The sequence below is a fragment of the Anabrus simplex genome, chromosome 1, assembly GCF_040414725.1.
Source record: "Anabrus simplex isolate iqAnaSimp1 chromosome 1, ASM4041472v1, whole genome shotgun sequence".
NCBI lineage: Eukaryota > Metazoa > Arthropoda > Insecta > Orthoptera > Tettigoniidae > Anabrus > Anabrus simplex.
The window spans coordinates 863,235,424-863,256,972 of NC_090265.1; the positions used below are offsets into that span (position 1 = coordinate 863,235,424).

Genomic DNA, 21,549 nt, shown 5'->3' on the forward strand with positions numbered 1-21,549 from the left:
GCGCCCCAAACCATGATGCCGCGTTGTCTAGCGGTAGGGCGCTCCACAGTTACTGCCGGATTTGACCTTTCTCCACGCCGACGCCACACTCGTCTGCGGTGACTATCACTGACAGAACAAAGCGTGACTCATCGGAGAACACGACGTTCCGCCATTCCCTCATCCAAGTCGCTCTAGCCCGGCACCATGCCAGGCGTGCACGTCTATGCTGTGGAGTCAATCGTAGTCTTCTGAGCGGACGCCGGGAGTGCAGGCCTCCTTCAACCAATCGACGGGAAATTGTTCTGGTCGATATTGGAACAGCCAGGGTGTCTTGCTGTCTTGCACATGCTGAAGAATGGCGGTTGACGTGGCGTGCGGGGCTGCCACCGCTTGGCGGCGGATGCGCCGATCCTCGCGTGCTGACGTCACTCGGGCTGCGCCTGGACCCCTCGCACGTGCCACATGTCCCTGCGCCAACCATCTTCGCCACAGGCGCTGCACCGTGGACACATCCCTATGGGTATCGGCTGCGATTTGACGAAGCGACCAACCTGCCCTTCTCAGCCCGATCACCATACCCCTCGTAAAGTCGTCTGTCTGCTGGAAATGCCTCCGTTGACGGCAGCCTGGCATTCTTAGCTATACACGTGTCCTGTGGCACACGACAACACGTTCTACAATGACTGTTGGCTGAGAAATCACGGTACGAAGTGGGCCATTCGCCAACGCCGTGTCCCATTTATCGTTCGCTACGTGCGCAGCACAGCGGCGCATTTCACATCATGAGCATACCTCAGTGACGTCAGTCTACCCTGCAATTGGCATAAAGTTCTGACCACTCCTTCTTGGTGTTGCATTTGCTCTGTCAGTCAGTGTATATGTGGATAAATACTCTTCACCGTCTCTGTGTATCAACACAACTTGCATATTCTCATTATTGACACTTGTTATATCACACAGATACCTTTATAGTACTGTGTTCACTGACTAACACTTGGTTTAAAGATACATTCACTTGAGCAACATACACTTGCTTGCTATTCCAAAACAAATTATGGAAAGTCTGAAATACAGCACCCATAGCTCTCACCAACATATAAGACACCAAGCCGCCACAAGTGATAAATTACAAGTGCCTAAGCACTGCACAGTTTGTAGGTTAGTACCACACATCACATTCCACAAACGTTACATCTCCCCTACGTTCCACCAAAGATTTTTAAGACAAGCATGTTTCACATGTTTCTCCTCTACGTTCCAACAAAGATCTTAAATCAACTCCTCCGCTGATTTCAGTCAAGTCCTCTTCGCCGTTTTCTTACATGCCCAAATAGACCCCAGTTTCCCCCTTCTCTCACATGGTACGTCTAAATTGATCTGGCCATCAAATCACGAGTGGAAGATCCTCTTGCCATACCAAGACCACGCTCCGAACCTCTTCCGGGTCCCATAAAAATAACAACTAGGTCGCATCACCGCACTCTGGGCAGTTCCATGACTCACAGATACTTTTCAGATGTAATACCACTCTTCTCCCATCCGCTTGTACAAAACAAATTACTCATGCCACATATGAAGACTTTTCAGCTTAAAATATCCAGAATATACAGATGAACTAATAATAATGATAATAAATAATACGAATAATGACAATAATATCTCTTACTTCTGAATACAGTGCGATGGTATGATATACAGTATATACTATCGCAACTATATGTAATATTAGCTGATGTACCTGTGCTTCGCTACAGAATTCTCAGAAAGACTGCCTCTGTGCTTTCCCCAACTGAAGTCAACATATGCCATTACAATGACGTCGGTAGGAATGCAGGGATTAAAGGCAATGTTATATAAGACACTGGATAAAATGAAAAACCGCACATTTTCTCACTTTCAATGAACAGTACTACGGGGCCGATCAAACAGTCCAAAGTTCCAGTGCTGGAATGACCAGGCCGCAGACAGCCGCGAACACTCCTCTGCCATTATTCCATTAAATGTGCACACTGCTCATTCCAATCAGTGCCTCAGAGCAGGGATCAAATAGCTAGAATGCTATGATGAACCAGTGTGTTACCCCACCAGTAGTATCAAAAAATTTACGAACCAAAGGAATGACCTGCTAAAGAAAAGAGTTACCAACTCCCCAGCTACGGGCATCTTATAAAAGTATTTATAGCGTAGTCTGTAATTCCTTATTCCCCCGAGTTTACATACCGATTTTCATTAAATTCTGTTTACCAATTTTCTCGTGACTCGGCGCTGATATGGACTTGATAACAAAAGTACAAATTCATGAATATCTCTGTTATCATAGCCAGTAGGTAAAAATGTATAAGACGTAAATGATCTGAAATTTAATATTATATAACTTTAGTTATGTAGTATTTATCGATAGGACCACTAATAATATAAATAGTTGAGAATCAAATTTTAGGCCTTCCCGTAAACTACCATTTCACTCAGCGTCAATAAAATTAGTTATGGCCTAGATTGTAGCGACTTATTCCCCTACTTTACATACCGATTTTCCATTCAATTCCCTTCAGCCGTTTTCTCGTGATGCACGTGCGTACAGGCAGCAGATAGACAGAAACTACGGAAAATTAAAAAGTGCATTTCCTTGTTACTGTGTATACGACCGATACAGAAATACCATTCATTTTTTAAATTTTGAGAAATGTACAGACAAAACTCTTATTTCATATATATATTTCAAATTTCAGTACAGTATTCATGTGTGTATGATCCAGATTACAACGAAGAACAGAACTGTAGTATATATTCCTTATACAGTATTAAGACAAGAAATTAACAATCATGCTTTTTTAATTTCTTATTACTTAAGTCTCACTTTTCAATTGCAATTAATCAGTCATAGAAATTACTCGAGGTACGACTGAAGTGACTTCGTTCTCCTATAATTACTTTCTACCACTTTGGGCTATTCTATTCTTAGTAGATGTGTTATGGATACCATTCGAGTTTTGAACAGTGCTACCGAAATCGCTCAGTATCAGAAAAGAGAGACATCGGATGCAGAGCGAGAGCTTTGCTTCCTCGCTATAGTATTGTACGTGCATACGTTGGGCGTACTATAAAAAATAGAGCTGTGTGGCATGCAGACTCGTTTAAACTCATTTATAAGATAGGAATCTCTCTCAGACAAGATTCATACAATCTGCTTGAGCACTCTGGTCAGTGAGTGTTCGAAAGAACCAAACTCTTAAAGACCCTCAACTTCACTGTACAAACGAGTCTACCGAACTATCCATGTTGTCTGATCACAATGAGCAGAATCGTGCAGCGCGGAGAATCGGATCTCACTCATTCGTACACGGTCTTCTTCTTCTCCTTCAGCAAGCGAGTTGGCCGTGTGGTTAGGAGTGTGCAGCTGTGAGCTTGCATTCGGGAGAAACTGGGTTCGAACCCCACGATCGGCAGCCATGAAGATCGTTTTCCGTGGCTCTCCATGTTCACACCAGACCTTAATTTAGGCCACGGTCGCTCCCTTCCCACTCCTAGCCCTTTCCTGTCCCATCGTCGCCATAAGACCTATCTGTGTCGGTGCGACGTAAAGCCAATTGTAAAAAAAAAAAAAAAATCTTAATGGGCCTGCTAGAGATCACGCTTGTTCAATCGTTCGGCTTTGATCTGCCCTCGATGTAGCTCTTTACTTTCCTTTGATCTGGGTGCCTTTATTCTTCAGAGTCTTATTTTTTTTTTTCTGAAAACCACAGACATTCTTTACGATCTGTCGTACATCTTTATCGTACTTTTTTCTCGCCACCACTGCATACAACACTCGTAGCGCACACATGCGAAACAGAGAGATGGCAACAACTCACCTACTGAGTGAATGAACAATTGCAATTGAGTGGGCTGGTATACCAAACCAGTTATCGAGTTTCGAGTTCAGGCTGACACACACTGCTCACTAATGAACTCACGATCAGACTCGCTCATGATACGGCTGTGGGGTGTATCTTCAAGGACAAAGGTAATAGTTCGATTTTTCCACATCGTGTAAACGTGACTCCGGAAGAGACAAACTACACAGAGTGGATCTTCTTTTGAAAGTTAGGCTCTCACGCTGCTACACATAAGCAGTAGAATGAGGACGATGGGTTGGCAGAACTATTGTTCATGTTTTCCATATGTGTATACTCCAATTTCTTGTAGTGTAATAGCGAGAAAAGAAATAAACACTCGGATTTATACGTTTTGCCAGGTAACAAAAACCATGTATGTAGTGTCTTTAGCCCAGAGGCTGATTTGATCCTCAGCAGCTCTGCCATCCGTTGTCATAGATGGGCTAGGCATCTCTGAAGAGGCATACTAAGGAAGAGATGATTTTCTGTTGATTTCCTCGCCGAGCCAGAAGTTGCTATCATATCAGTAGGGCCCGGATTCATATGCACTGAAAAGCCCAAAAATATGCATGCACATATGCACTAAAAATGTTGAAAATATGCACGAATATATGCATTAAAAATAAAACAAAAAAACACTTAACAAAAGTATTATTTAATTTTAACTCTGTGTTAAACTGACAAACATCTTTCGTCCCTTGCAAAATAATGCATGGCAGTAGGTTATCGAGAGCTTTTCAATATTTTCAGGGGTCAATGGCTTTCTGTTGTCGGACAGAATTAATTTATACACTGAAAATGATCGTTCTACGTCGACGGACGTAACTGGGCAATACTTGTACATTGGCAATGACTGCTCGGAACATTCTTCTGGCAAAGACTGCCTGATTCCACTTATGTAGTTGCTTATGGATTGAATCTTCTTCAGTCCTGGGTTTGATTCCAACACCGCACTGAGTTTCCTTTTATTTTTTTTCTCCATTTTCGCCAGGGACACCATTTAAAGAACTAATGGTGTTTTGAATTAACTGAAGGGATTCGTGTAGGGGTGCACCACGAGTTTCTAGGCCCTTAATCACCTTCGAAAATGATGAATAATGCACATGGATGAAACTGGCAAGCTATCATTATATACAGTTTCAGATTCAAATGCACATTTTGCTTCACGAACACACGGAGTATGACTATCATCAATACTTTTAACGACATTTTTCACTTGATAAAAGTTCACCTGGTAGAACGATACTGCGGATAACCAAGTTCCCTATCTTGTTAGAAAAGGTTCCGGTGAAAGAAAAACCTGAGGCAGATGAGTTTTGTACAACTTTACACGAGCTGGTGCTTTTAGGAACAGTTTTTTCCCCACTTGAAATTGCTGATAGATGAAAAGAGGGTACATACCTCTTCTGCAATACTATGTAATCCATGGGCCAAACATGTGACATGGATGAGATCTGGAAAAAGTACTCGAAGAGATTGGCCAGCTTTTAACATATACGAAGCTGCATCTGTGACTAAAATGCGCACTTTGTAACAATCACTCCCCGATTCACTGGGCCACAGAAGTCTCAGGGAATCGTTAACAAATCTTGCAACTGTAGCGTGGTTGGTTTTTTCCTAGCACTTTGCATGAAAGTAAATGAGGTTTGCCGGGTTCTTCCAGTCATAATTTACCCACTATGAAATTCGCAATGTATCGACTACACGAATCGGTTGTTTCATCTACCAGTGTCCGACTCGTTGGCTGAATGGTCAGCGTACTGGCCTTCGGTTCAGAGGGTCCCAGGTTCGATTCCCGGCCGGGTCGGGGATTTTAACCTGCATTGGTTAATTCCAATGGCCCGGGGGCTGAGTGTTTGTGCTGTCCCCAACATCCCTGTAACTCACACACCACACATAACACTATCCTCCACCACAATAACACGCAGTTACCTACACATGGCAGATGCCGCCCACCCTCATCGGAGGGTCTGCCTACAAGGGCTGCACTCGGCTAGAAATAGCCACACGAATTTTTTAAAAAATCTACCAGTATCCAGACACAGTTCCCCCCTATGTCAGATCGAATCGAAAGACGACAGAAGCATGCCGTGAAAGTAAATTGTTCTTCTTAAGGGTAGATTCATCTGGTATTCTTTGATTAGCACAATACTTTTCAAGAAACGAGCGTAGATGTGGATTATTCAGTTTATGCAGTGGAGTGTTGCTGCATACAAAAGCCTTACAAATATCAGCAGAAAATGTACTAACTTCACACCGTATTTTCACGTCGGTTAAAGGTAGCTCTTTTGATCTGAGATGTGAAGCTGTTTTCGAATGCTGTTCAATTTGAAATTTTTTATCACATTTTACATTCTTGTTGCACACTTGACAGTACCTATACAACATCACCGTCACTTGTATAGTCACTATTGCCCGATATCCACTGTTTAATTAAAAAAGACCTAGAACTCTTATCTTTAGACATTTTTGCAGTTTAATCTGGTAAAACACATGTCGTGAAATGCGTCACAATCCGTCTACCTGCTTGTATTGCGACACTGAAAGCCCTTTCCTAGATCAGGGCAAGACTTCTCGTGTTGCCAAGGGATGTAAAACATATAGAGTTAATTAGATTATTCATTTCATTCAGAAATCTTACATAATCGATCAGACATAAGAGAAAAATATACCTGTACATGCACTAACGTTCAAAATATGTACTAACGTTCAAAATATGCGCATGTGCATTTTTAAAACATCCGGGCCCTACATATCAGCCAGCCAAAGCAAAGCAAAGTAACCTCCGTACAGGCCATGAGGAGTGGAAGGTAAATGCTTCCACCATTGTTAATCTCGGCACGTGATAGGGTAGAGTGGTTAGCTCTACGCCCGGCCGCCTTTGCCCCCAGGAATTAACCTGGTACTCATTTTTGGTGTAGGCTGAGTGAACCTCAGGGCCATATGCACCTCCGGAAGTGGAAATCTCGTTTCTTAAATTGTACGACTTCCTGACGGGGATTCGAACCCACGTCCTTCCGGGCGAACCGAGCACGCCTTTACCGCCTCGGCCAGGCAGCCCCTTATCAGCCAGCCAAGCTCACTGAAATTGCAAGCACCAACCGACCCTATGAGAGATTGTTTTCACACTGGTTGCATAAGGAATGACATTACCAGCATCACTCATACCTCAGTCACTTTCATGTTGTCAAAGCCAAGGATGAGACTGAAACAGCCCAGAGGTGCTCACGCTGGGCTTTTCTTCCCGCGGGCACACAGCATACAGTAAGTGAGCGAGCGAACAATCAAGTATCCGTGGTTAAGTCACAAGTCGTGAGGGTCAAAGAAAGGTGAACGTTAATTCGAATATTGGTGTTTTTTTTTTTTCTTCAGTGGACAGAAATCCAGGCAAATTCTCGGGCTGTACCTTAATTAAGGCCACGGTCGCTTCCTTCCTACTCCTAGTCCTTTCCTATCCTATCGTCGCCATAAGACCTATCTGTGTCGATGCAACGTAAAGCAACTTGTAAAATAATAATTAAATAACGTATGTCGTAAAGTTTAAAATTTAAGAATTTGTTTTTTTTTAATTCAATGTTAAGTGTATTAAATGCTCCGTATTGTTAACATTAGACTATTTTGCCGAATTCTAGATTTACATTTTAAGCCACATCCTAATATTTAGAGCAGTGCCAAATCGCGGCTTGCCCTATTTTATTTCTTAGTTACCCCACTGTGCTGGTGCTGTACCTTGATTAAGGCCACACGATCGCCTCTTTCCCAGTCCCAGCTCTTTCCTATGTCATCGTCACCAAAAAACCTGTCTGAGTTGGTACGACGATAAATCACTAGCAAAATAATAATAATAATAATAATAATAATAATAATAATAATAATAATAATAATAATAATAATAATAATAATAATAATAATAATAATAATAATAATAAGTCCTATGAATTATTATGGTTTTCGGAGAAGCGGAAATACAGCAATTTGGTCCCGCAGGAGTTCGTGTAAGTGCTGGCAAATCTACCGTTAAGAGACTTCCAGATACCAATGGACAGAGCCAGAATCGAACCCGCCTCCTTGGGCTCAGAAAGTCTACCATCTGAACCACTCAGCTCAGCAATCAATCAAAAGTGTAGACGTTCTATTGTAATATAGGATGGACCATTACCTCCTGATTTTGAGTACATCAATGAGCTGCTAATAGACGTTGCCCATGGGTGTATGTTGAGTCCTCAAACGGAAGGCTGGTTGGATCATCACTAGATCCACCATTAGCTGTCACAGGTATCCTAGGAATCACTAAGGAGGCGTACCAGGAAAATAAGGAGTGTGTTTGTTTCCCGTTGCTTTCCTCACCGAACCAGCTCCTGCTATATCACATCAATCTGCCAAGCCCACTGAAATGCATACACCAGATAATCCTACGAGCAAAACTTCCATACCACTTATCACAGGGACGGGCTGTGTATAGAATGGCATTACCAGCATTGCTTAAACATCAGTCACTTTGATATTGTCAAACCCAAGGACTGAGACAGGAAAATCGGACCAAAGAACTGGAAAAAATTCAAAGAAAAGCAGCTCGATTTGTTCTGGGTAATTTCCGACAAGAGAGTAGCGTTACAAAAATGTTGCAAAGTTTGGGCTGGGAAGACTTGGGAGAAAGGAGACGAGCTGCTCCACTAAGTGGTATGTTCCGAGCTGTCAGTGGCGTGGAATGACATTAGTAGACGAATAAGTTTGAGTGGTGTCTTTAAACGTAGGAAAGATCACAATATGAAGACAAAGTTGGAATTCAAGAGGACAAATTGGGGCACATATTCGTTTATGAGAAAGGGAGTTAGGGATTGGAATAACTTACCACGGGTGATGTTCAATACATTTCCAGTTTCTTTGCAATATTTTAGGAAAAGACTAGGAAAACAACAGATAGGGAATCTGTCACCCGGGCGACTACCCTCAATGCAGATCAGTAGTGATTGATAGTAATTGACCAAATATTTAAAATAAATGTCCATACAGAATACAATAAGGTTAAAAAGTGGCCTAGCAGTTCCCAACAACGAAACCTTAATTGCTTAATGTGAAATTCTAAGAAGACAAGTGTATTCTCGCTCTCTCGCATTTAAACGCTTCGAAATAATAAGATAACACTCGCAAGGTCGATGTCAGTTCTTACAGGCATTCCAACCAGAAAACTTCCGCCGGTAGGAAGGTGCAAGCCGGGCCGTACGGTAGACACGTGTTCACGCTCGCCTGTGGCCTTGGAATACAGGACAATATCCTCACCCGCAATGTAAAAGGTACAAAACACAGTAACGTACAAGGTCTTCGTTCGAAGTAATAGTTGAAGATTTTATTGGCGATAGAGGAATTCTACAGAATCTTCTTACAGTTGCGATGAAATAATTTGTCGAAGGGTAGTGGCCTATAGGCGAGCCATGAAGTCCATCGTAAATGTTTTACCTAAATCAGCGCCTTCCTTCAAAATGTGAGGTGGTATTAAACCTTAACAATTATGAAAGCTACACACCCTGCAAGATTCGTCGTAACAGTACAGTTCATCGGAAGTGTTGTTCATAGTCTAGATTTTCCTACCTTCCAAATGAAGATGATGTTAGTAATAATAATAACGTTACACCAAAAGAGTTGGCTGCGCGGTTCGGGTCACGTAACGGTAAGTTTGAATTCGGAAGATGGTCGGTTCGAACCCCACCGCTGGAAGTCCAGGAGATGGTTTTTCCGTAGTTTCTCATTTACACACCAGTCAATGCTGGGGCTGTATCTTTTTTTTTTCTTTTTGCTAGTTGCTTTACGTCGCCCCGACACAGATAGGTCTTATGACGACGATGGGACAGGGAAGGGCTGGGAGTGGGAAGGAAGCGGCCGTGGCCTTAATTAAGGTACAGCCTCAGCATTTGCCTGGTGTGAAAATGGGAAACCACGGAAAACCATCTTCAGGGCTGCCGACAGTGGGGTTCGAACCTACTATCTCCCGAATACTGGATACTGGCCGCACTTAAGCGACTGCAGCTATCGAGCTCGGTGAGCTGTAAGCGACTGCAGCTATCGAGCTCGGTGAGCTGTATCTTAATAAAGGCATCCACTTCCTTCCGAATCCTAGCGAGCCCTTTACAAATCTTGCATCACCGAAAGCCTCCCATGTGTTAGTGCGACGTTAAACCAATAATAATAATAATAATTTTAGTCGCAGCGCATGTAGATCATGAAGGGGTCTGATAAGACGACTGTTTCCCAGCCGGATGGCCTGTAGATATGCCAGTACGACGTGATAAGTGTGACATCCTAACCCATATTGCTTGTTTTACGCGACCAGATCTGCTGCCTCTCGTATCAGACAGCTCCTCATCCGGTCTCAAGAGGTTGAGTGAACCTCGTATCCAATCCTCAGCCCAGAACTAAAATCCCTAGACAGGCCGAGAATTGGACGCGTGGCATCTGGGTAAGAGGTCGTCAAGCTATCCCTACCCCACGGGGCTGGCAATAATAATATATTTTACAACAATGGGTATTCATTCCATATAGACTGCTAGCTGATATACCCGTGCTTCGCTACAGGATTCTCAGAAAGACTGACTGTGGTTTTCCTAACTGAAGTCAACATAGGTCATTATAAAAACGTCAGTAGGAATGTAGCGATTAAAAGCTTTTTTTTTTTTTTTTTGCTATTTTGTTTTACGTCGCACCGACACAGATATGTCTTATGGCGACGATGGGGGAGGAAAGGCCTAGGACGTGGAAGGAAGCGGCCGTGGCCTTAATTAAGGTACAGCCCCGGCATTTGCCTGGTGTGAAAATGGGAAACCACGGAAAACCATCTTCAGGGCTGCCGACAGTGGGGCTCGAACCCACTATCTTCCGATTACTGGATACTGGCCGCACTTAAGCGACTGCAGCTATCGAGCTCGGTACGATTAAAAGCAATACTATCATAAAATACTCGAACAATTGCAAAACCACACATTTTATCACTTTTAACGAACAGTACTACGGTACCGATCTAATAGTCCAAAGTTCCAGAGCTGGAATGACCAGGCCGCAGACAGCCGTGAACACTCCTCTGTCATTACTCCGTTAAATATGCACACTGCCATTCCAATCAGTGCCTCAGAGTAGGGATCGAATAGCTCGAATGCTATGATGAACCAGTGTGTTACGTACCAGTAGTATCGGAAAAATTACGAACCAGAGGAATGGCATGCTAAAGAAGAAAGTTATCTAACTTCCCATCTACTTCCCGTCAATATTCAGGCAGACTGTTACACTCTGAACGACCGGGCGAGTTGGGCGTGTGGTTAGGGGTGCACAGCTGTGAGCTTGCATCCGGGAGATAGTGGATTCGAACCCCAATGTTAGCAGCCCTGAAGATGGTATTCCGTGGTTTCTCACTTTCACACCAGGCAAATGCTGGGACTGGACATTAATTAAGTCCAATAAAGCAAATAAAAAAATACTTGGTATACAGCAGTAATCCTATCTACCGGAGATGAGTGGCCACTGAAGACACAAAGCACATCGCAACAAACAATGGTCAATGTAATGTTATTGTTGATCAATGTTATGAGCTTCTATATTGCAGGCCTTCACATTTAGTTTTCTTTCGACTCTGTGATTTGCAAAATTATTTATAGCGTAGACTGTAGTTCCTTATTCTCAGACTTTACATACCCATTTTCATTAAATTCCGTTTACCCGTTTTCTCGTGACTCGGCGCTGATATGGACTTAGTAACAAAAATCCAAATTCATGAATATCTTTGTGATCATAGCCGGTACGATAACAATGTATAAGACATAAATGATCGGAAATTTAATACTACAATAAATATTTGAGAATTAAATGTTAGGCCTTCCCCTAAACTACCGGTACCATTTTTCTCGGCGTGAATACAACTATTTATATCCTAGATGGTAGCAACTTATTCTCCGACTTTTCATACCGATTTTCATTAAAATATGACCCTTGAACGTTCTCACTTCCTCAACTGCTTAAATCCACAAAAGCACTGGAACCTCGGGCATAGCCGTGGCGGAACGCTCCAAAACTGCCAAAATTAAAATGCTACTTTTCTAAATTCCGCCCGTAATAACTTGTTAAACACACAATTAATAAGTTGCGCTAAATACTACAGTGCAGCCGTTGCAAGTTCGAAAGTAACATCAGGCGTGATCAGTACCTGGATGGGTCACCGTTCAGTACTACCACACCGTAAAACAAATATTACTGCATCAGCCATACCTTGAACAGAATGGCGAGTTCCCTGGCAACATGCACGCATACTAAAATCACACTGCAACACACAAACACTAAGGCATAACAAAAAACCTATATCTCCAACTACTGCCCAATCTTAAATTGAAAAACACGCATAACAAAACCGACAGAGGAGCGCCAGTGGGCGCACCGGTATCGATACTACACATACCACCTATCTTTACGGATGGTCAGGACTGGTCTAGTGTGTTTCGTCCAGCTGTAGAAATAGAAACAAGCAAAGAAGTGTTCTTCGTTTTTTGATGGGTGAAGCTGCCGGAGTACGCGAAACTCATCGTCGTATGTCTACTGTGTATGGCGAACACTGCATGTCCATGACGAGTGAGCACGAGTGGATTAGGAGATTTTGAGAAGGGCGCGCATCGTCTTGCAGTGATGGGACAGGCCCATCGAGCCATTACTCCTGATGTAATACGGCAGATTGATGGCCTTATCCGGGAAAACCGACGAATCACGCAAGAAGAAAGACATTCGAGGACGTCGGTTTCATTCGGACGACGAAGTGCAAGAGTGTGCAGTTTGGATCCGTCAGCGACCTACCTCTTTCCACAAAACTAGAATTGCTCGTCTCATCTCCCAGTGGGATAAATGTACTAAATCTTTTGGTAATTCCCGGTCTAGGAAGCCAAGAATAACGGCCAAGAGGATTCGTTGTGCTGACCACACGACACCTCGTAATCTGCAGGCCTTCGGGCTGAGCAGCGGTCGCTTGGCAGGCCAAGGCCCTTCAAGGGCTGTAGTGCCATGGGGTTTGGTTGGGTTTGGTTTTGGTAATTACTTTTGAATAAAACCATTCCATGGTTTTCCCTTGTCTGTAACCTCTTCCCTGTTTCACTTAGCAGTTAGAGTTATTTTTTAGTTCGTGTGCGGAGCAAGTGCCAGCTTAGATCTTTTTATTCAAGACTTGAAGGAGGAAATAATTCATTTTCCCAAACTTCTTTCGGTATCTTGTAACGAAGGTTTGTTGTGAAAATGTTCAAATTATTTGTACCAACTGGAAAGGGAATTCGATGAACGATTCATGAAGTTCAAAAAATTGGAAAACATTTTTCAGGCTGTGAAAAAAAAACATTTTTCGTCGATTCTCGACGAGAATAAAGTACCAGGGCAAGTGAATTGTGGAACTTCGACATGGCAGAATCACAGATGGAAAAAATGCTACACCTGCAGATGACAGAAGAAAGAAGGGCAGGGAAAGTTGATGTGTAGTTTTGGATCTCTCTTGATAGAGATTCTTACCCTAACTAGCGCGTGTTTTCAAAATATATGCCGACAACGTCTGGGTCAACACAAGTGTTCGAAATTTTTCCAATATGAATTTTGTGAAAAATGATTCCAGATCCAGAATTACTAATGAACACTTGAGGACTACTTCACCAATGCTGGAACTTTGTGCATTCCAAACTTTTAAAGATTTCACAAAACAAGACATGCCATTTCTCTCACTAATGAGGTTGGGTGGGTGAATTATATATTTATCTAAAATATTGTTTGTTATGTGAGTGCATTATATCTAAACACTCCACTGGTCGAAATTGAAAAATGCAGGGAAATACAGTGCTAATTGATACTAATATACACCGTATTTACATTTTGCTGTAATTATTATACGGAGTAAGGAATCACCGTAAGCAAGACCAGCATCTGTCTTATTCAACCATACTTGGAACCTACAGCCCCTTTATTATGTTACCATCAATACGGATCTCAGGGAAAAATAATTGAAGATTCCTGCCCCAAACCTTGGTAGAACAGGTTGTCGTTCACTAGCAATAGTCTACCTTCCAGGCGCGCCGACTTCGGGTAATTACTGGGGGTGGGGGGGCATGTGCAATGATGAACAACTATTAATGCAAATATTCCTATATATAACAATATTCACAAACAAAACAGAACAATAATGCAGCTTGTTTCTCAAATACATTTTTGAACGAGTCGAACGTACGGAGTTTTCAATAATATTCAAAGTAAACAGAAAAATAGAACTTAATTCATAAATAAATATTTTGAAGGAATTTCGTATGTACGAAGCTATCAAAAATAAACTTAAGTAAAAGAAATAGAACTTGCTTCACAAATATATTTTCTTCATAAATATCCTATTGCCGTATATTATACATTTCATGATACAAAATGCGGAAAGCTCTACCACCAAATGTACCGCCTGAACAATCCCCATTGGGAAATGTAGTTCTCTGAAGGAATGCCACCTTCTAATCTCATTTCTTGATATAAAATCATGTGCCGCCTTCTCCAGATTTAACGTCTTATCAGTCTCCGAGAACTACCAAACTCATGTTTTAAGGGGACTTGTTATCTAGAAGGAGAATTTTGTTTTGGGGGGGGGGGCGGAAAAAATGGCACTCGGCCCGCCTAAGATAAATTTTGGGGGTCAGAAAACGCCTTGCCACCCCCCCCCCCGCCAAAAAAAGTTGGCGCCACTGCCACCTTCACTAGTGAATATTGAATGTCTCAGTATTTGAGATGATATAGCCCCAGTATTTGCCAGGTGTGAAAATGGGAAACCACGGAAAACCATCTTCAGGGTTGTTGACAGTGGGGTTCGAAAACACTGTCTCCCGGATGCACGCTCACAGCTATGCTCCTATAACCGCACGGTGTATCTTTATTGCAGCAAGTAGTTTAGTATACATACAGCAAGGTCATAAGCTTTCATTATGTTATTAATTAATTATAAATCATCCACTAAAACCTTGAAGTGGGTGTGCTAGCTCAGGTGGCAAAGGTGTATCTGGAAGGATGTCGGTTCTATTCCTCGTCAGGTAGTCTGAATTTAGGAATGATACCACCACTTCCTTCTTTTTCTGCTATTTGTTTTACGAGTTCGACACTTATTTGCTTGTATGTTTCTGTGCATTTCTTACATAATAAAATAGTAATAGGTATTGAGAACCTAATATTCTGTTGCTACACTCTCCAATATAATTTCATTTCATCTGTCAGTCATTAACCATTGCCCCAGAGGAGTGCGACAGGCCTCGGCAGCCGGCACAATTCCTATCCTCGCTGCTAGAGAGAGGCTTCATTCATTTCATTCTTGACCCGGTCAAATGACTGGAAACAGGCTGTGGATTTTCATTTTCATTTCAGTTCTTGGTTATTAACAACAAGATCTCACTTAACGGCGCTTAACTTCTTGTTGCGTAACTAAATGTTCCGTAGCCCTGAGCATCAACAAGTTAACGCAACAGTTTGGTGCTGGCCGCTTGATGCGTATCTTCGGTCCTCAAACTGCAAATACGGCTAAGTTAAATTTGAGTTTTTTTAAAAAGGAAAATATTGCACCGTATGAGTTTTCTTCTAAATAATCGCATTACGCGCACCGCATTACGTAACTGTACTAAATATTTATTTATTTTCACTAAAATATATCTTCTAATATGGTTTTAAATATGAAAAACTTCAACGCGTTTTGCTCAAAACTAAGATTTGACCCATAGCCGCTTGATGCATAACACCGTCCAAATTGCAAAAAAACGGCTTAAGAGTCATGCTTAGAAATCAGTATCAAACACAAACACACCGTTGGTTTCAGCCGGTGTCACTGTAACGTGACACCCCTTCCCTGGGGAAGCTTCATTCTTCGACTGGTGCTCACATGTCGGTCTTAAACTACGTACAGACTTAACAAAAGCCCATCTGAATTCGCCGCCCGCGAAGTGATTTAAACTGGTTAACTCCAGCGGCTGATAAAATGACAGCGGTGCCAGATATTCAATTATTTCTTTTAAATTAGTTATCAGCATGACCAGCCCTCTGAAATGAAATGGCGTATGGCTTTTAGTGCCGCGACATCCCAGGACGGGTTTGGTTCGCCAGGTGTAGGTCTTTTGAGTTGACTCCCGTAGGCGACCTGCGCGTCGTAATGAGGGTGAAATGATGATGAAGACAACACATACACCCAGCCCCCGTGCCAGGGAAATTAACCAATGATGGTTAAAATTCCCAACCCTACCAGAAATCGAACCCGGGACTCCTGTGGCCAAAGGCCAGCACGCTAACCATTTAGTCATGGAGCCGGACACCAGCCCTCTAACGCTCATATACTCGTTTCACGTTGTTTCTGACCACCCTGTATTCAACTTATACTGAGAGGAGCAGTTAACGTCGACAGTCACTAGAAAAAATCTTCGCTGTAACATCTACACCAAGCCCAAGTGAAGCAAACTGTCCACCTACGAGACACGGAGTTGATGTTTGACGCAAGTGTAAATTCTTGACCGGATTAGCGCCGGGAACGAACTTCTGTAGAAAATAAGCGCAGGTAAATCATGAGTAACAATATCATAGTGGAACGGTATTGGTTTTAAGTCCTACTACCTACTTTTACGATTTTCAGAGATGCCAAGGTGCCGTAATTTTGTCCCGAATGCGTTCTTTCACCTGCTGGAAAATCTACTGACACGAGGCTGAAGTATTTGAGCATCTTCAATGCAAACAATATCAAATATGGTAAAATTTGGTAAGAAAATATACATTGGAAGTGGATCTCTTCTTTTCTGTTGGTTTAACGACACATTGATTCACGAAGGCCTTATGGCCTTATGGTGTAGCCAGAATGGTATCGGACTGGAGTGGGAGGGAAGCACCGTGTCCTTAATTAAGGTATAGCCCTAGTATTCGCCTGGTATGAAAACAGGAAACCAAGGAAAACAATCTTCAGGGCCGTCGACAGTGGCATGTGAACTGGAAGCGAATCATTTGAGGTGGGACTGGAGGACTTTTCCCCCGACACCGACCCATTGACATGCTGAGAGAGTAGATAATTCCAAACCCCACAAACCCTGTATCAATACCCAACATTAAAAATATTTTTAAAAAACTGTGACACGTTCTTCTACTAACAATTCAATAAAACTGAATGAAAGACAGCCTCCACACATAGAGATGGACATGTGGCTGATGACCAGGTTGGCCCACGCCACAAAATGAATGAGATAACATTTTGTTTTATACGTATCATCATAACCTTTGTGAGTGCGAAGATAATACTGTAGTAATAATGTTCTTTTCTCATTCCGATCAAGTTCGGGAGATATTTTTCCTGAACTTAAATTACGGATAAGACGCCGGTGCAAGCACTTTAAAACACAACGTGCGCACACACATTACTAGTTCACGGAACTGTTAAACTAGCATGCATAATACGTAGTAGTAGTAGTAGTAGTAGTAGTAGTAGTAGTAGTGCAACAAGAACAAATATTATAAGAGTATTGTATCAGAACTTGGTACGTACTTCAGCATCCCATAAAATCCTTAACTTTTATCTTACTGGATCATTGGAGTCGACATTTTTTCTGTAAAGTCTTTAACAGTATCCATTGGTTTGAACAGTTTTAAATCACACCATTACTAGATTTTCAGACAATGTGTTCACTGACATTCTAAGAATTACAGCGTATATGCAAAATACTAGTTTTCAGATAATTAACATATTAGATTTTGAGCTGTTTCATCTCTTGTACTATACGCAAATCTCCCATTTCTTTAGCAATTTACTATATCTTCTAACAGGTACGTTGGTAAACCCAAGGAAATACTCCATTTTGGCTATGTTTTAAGTTATCAGAAACAGTGAATTTGTAATATAAGCCCAACAAAATACAGCTAATATCTTGAGTTTGGTTGTAGATACGTTCATTTGACTATGAAAAGTCGTTGGAACCCATTCCCAAAACCCATATTTTTTTCAGAGACGTTGAAAATTTTAACGACTTGAAATAAAACAATTCAGATTCAAATAATTTCTCCCAAGTCTACAAGATTTGATAACTTTTTACTGCAGTACACAGACCACTTCAGGCAAAACATTATAATCATCATCATCATCTGTTTACCCTCCAGGGTCGGCTTTTCCCTCGGACACAGCGAGGGATCCCACCTCTACCGCCAAGGGCAGTGTCCTGGAGCTTCAGACTCTTGGTCGGGGATACAACTGGGGAGAATGACCAGTAACTCGCCCAGGCGGCCTCACCTGCTATGCTGAACAGGGGCCTTTTGGAGGGATGGGAAGATTGGGAGGGATAGGCAAGGAAGAGGGAAGGAAGCGGCCGTGGCCTTATGGTAGGGACCATCCCGGCATTCGCCTGGAGGAGAAGTGGGAAACCACGGAAAACCACTTCCAGGATGGGTGAGGTGGGAATCGAACCCACCTCTACTCAGTTGACCTCCCGAGGCTGAGTGGACCCCGTTCCAGCCCTCATACCACTTTTCAAATTTCGTGGCAGAGCCGGGAATCGAACCCGGACCTCCGGGGGTGGCAGCTAATCACGCTAACCACTACACCACAGAGGCGGACAACATTATAATCGAAAATCGAAATACATATTTGCTTGATAAGAGACTTTTTTTTCTGTTGTCTATCATCAGTTCTGTCCGCCTATTCCCCAGCATTGCAAGACACGTGACGGAAATCTGGATTTAACAAAAATAATGGACGCGGTTTCCGAAATGTTCTTCAAACTCTACTTCGGGTTAACAATAGAGAATATGAAATGGAAGATTGTGAAGGAGCAGCATCTGTTAAATGGCTGTTCTGTTTCAAGACGCTTCGTCCGAAAGAATTCGTTTTAAATCCACACTACCATTTATAAGGTAATATAGTTTAAAATTTAAATAAACATATTCATTATGTAATATAATAAATTAGTATGAAGGTATTTTAATCATTGACCCAGAGGAGTGCGACAGGCTTCGGCAGCCGGCACAATTCATATCCTCGCCGCTAGATGGAGGCTTCATTAATTTCATTCCTGACCTGATCGAATGACTGGAAACAGGCTGTGGATTTTCATTTTCGGTATGAAGTTGTTCAATTAAATGAAAGTGAAAAGTACAGTTTTAGAACTTGTCGTTTGCTGTTAGTGAATGAGTGGTATATCTACATCCTTGTAAGTATTTATATATCATTAACAACAAAAAAGTGACATAAACGACTATTTCCATTCTGTTTACCATTTAAAAAATAGCTTAAATATCTTTATATATCAATAGCCGTGGCCCAATCTACAGGTTTTAGCCAATAACCTCAAGAAAAAGGATGCTCTTGTCTCCTGTGCTCGTAATTTTTAAATTCATTATTGGGACATAGACATGTTGTAAGTCATAATGTAGGTACCGAGCTCGATAGCTGCAGTCGCTTAAGTGCGGCCAGTATCCAGTATTCGGGAGATAGTAGGTTCAAACCCCACTGTCGGCAGCCCTGAAGATGGTTTTCCGTGGTTTCCTATTTTCACACCAGGCAAATGCCGAGGCTGTACCTTAATTAAGGCCACGGCCGCTTCCTTCCATTTCCTATGCCTCTCCTATCCCATCGTCGCCGTAAGACATATCTGTGTCGGTGCGACGTAAAGCAAATATCCCAAAAAAAAAAAAATGTAATTATTTTTTAACTTTATTATCACACTACTGTAAGTGATTACTGCCACCGGGATATTTCCCAATTGCGATGTATTTGTTGTTAATAATACCATAACATGGGACATATATTTTACAATATAGTCAAATTTGTAACAGTATGAAAATAAATGTGTAGTAGGTACCTATATTCATGTAGAATGAAGTTGTTAACACTACAGAAATACTCCTCCAGTGCTAATTACGTTATATTACCTTGCTCACCTTGGATATTGTAAGCTTCCTTAATTTCGTACACTGTCAGTCTGCAGCTCTGGCATGTCAGATTAAGTCCGTCAATAACACGTTTACGCTCACAGACCGAACGAACTATTCACACACACACACTTGCCAGCACACCGAACTGGAGACACTTCCAGCGAGAACTGAAAGCTTTCGCGCCGCAGCGAACCGTGCAAGTTTCTCGTGTTTACAACTTCGCTAACGGAACCTAGCGGCAGAACAGTGAAACACATACCGCGACTTTTCGTTGCTGGGGATTACGATAGAGTCCTGTACAGAGAAAAGGACACTTGATAAGAAGGTATGCGTTTAAAGATAAGGCGCAGTGGTATGGCTGTTGGCCTGAAGGATAAAGACAGCGAATTTTAATTTCTGGATGGAGGCTTAATTGTTTTAACCTTTAAAATCAGAGTGAAAGGAATGTTGCAAGGTTTAGGGCCAGAATGCTACCGGTACTCACTTTCATATAGATTGTTTATTTATTTATTTATTTATTTATTTATTTATCTGAGCAAATTTCACTTGTACTGTCAACAGACTAATTAACAAATGTAAACTTTCAAGATAAAATATAACAAACATAACAACTATCAAAATCGAAAACCTTGAGAATGTCCATGTTCATAGCCAAGTCGTCGAGGGTGAAGATGGCAGTACAACCACTTCACATCAACTTATCCTTACGAGACTATTTACACCCCCCTTGAATATGCTTTTATTTTATGTTATATCAAGCTCTTGTCTCCTATTAATAGTGTTAAAGAGAGTTGGGAGGCCGATTAGGAAAGATCGTTGAAGTATTGAGTGCTGAATGTGGGGAATGTGGAGCAGTTCTTTGATTCTGGTGGAGCGGGAAGGAACACGGAGAGAGAAGAGTATACGACGAGACGTTCCGAGCGGTAATGCTCATTTAAGATCCTGTGGAGGAAACTCAGGTCAGCTACCCGTCGCCTGATGTTCAGCGGTGACACGTTTATTGCCCTTAATACCTGCTGCGTAGACAGATTTCGGAGCTTGGGGTTACATTTATCTCTTAATACAAGCTAGAAGAAATATAGTTTGAATACTCATTACTCATTAGTAACAGAGATATTACGGGAGCTGCTAAGACGTAGGTGGTGAGCCTGCGCTGCGCACAGTAGTTCAGACGGTAGAGCACTGGCCTTTTGAACTCATGTTAGCAGGTACGATCATGGCACAGTCCGGTGGTATTGGAAGGTGCTCAGATACGTCAGCCTAGTGACGATGTATTTGCCAGGACAAAATTCCGGCACCTCAGTGTTTCCGAAAACCGAAGAAAAAAGTAGTTTGTGGGACGTAAAACCAATAACACGGTTTTGATCACGTTTCTATCAGCTTGCATTCGGGAGATGGTGGGTTCGTACTCCACTGCCGGTAGCCCTAAGGATGGTTTTTCATGGTTTCCCATTGTCACACCACGAAAATGGTCTCTACCTTAATCAAGACCACGGTCACTTCCTTCCCACTCCTAGCCCTTTCATAACCCATCGTTGTCATAAGGCCTATCTGGATCGGCGCGACGTAAAGCAGATTACGTATCAACCTGAGTACAATGCGGTCGTGAAATTTAAATATTCACAGAATATAGTTATTTTAGAATCAGTGAAGAACTTAGGTGCAGTTCCGACTTGTTTAATCGTTTTCAGGGGGTTAGGTAAAACCCGTAGCAGATGTACCAAATCTGAGGGGTCCGTTTTGGTGAATTCTGGCGCCCAAATTACGGACA

At 42.2% G+C, this 21,549-nt stretch overlaps 1 protein-coding gene across 2 annotated transcripts in view; it reads right to left on the reverse strand.

The window, feature by feature from the left end:
* Nucleotides 1–19,923, reverse strand: part of LOC136874251 (bcl-2-related ovarian killer protein) — an 891,695-nt gene extending 871,772 nt beyond the window's left edge. For both annotated transcript variants that reach the window (XM_068227754.1, XM_067147884.2), the window contains exon 1: nucleotides 19,785–19,923. The gene's annotated coding sequence lies outside the window, so the exon portion shown is untranslated. The remainder of the gene's footprint in view (nucleotides 1–19,784) is intronic.
* Nucleotides 19,924–21,549: the final 1,626 nt, after the last annotated feature.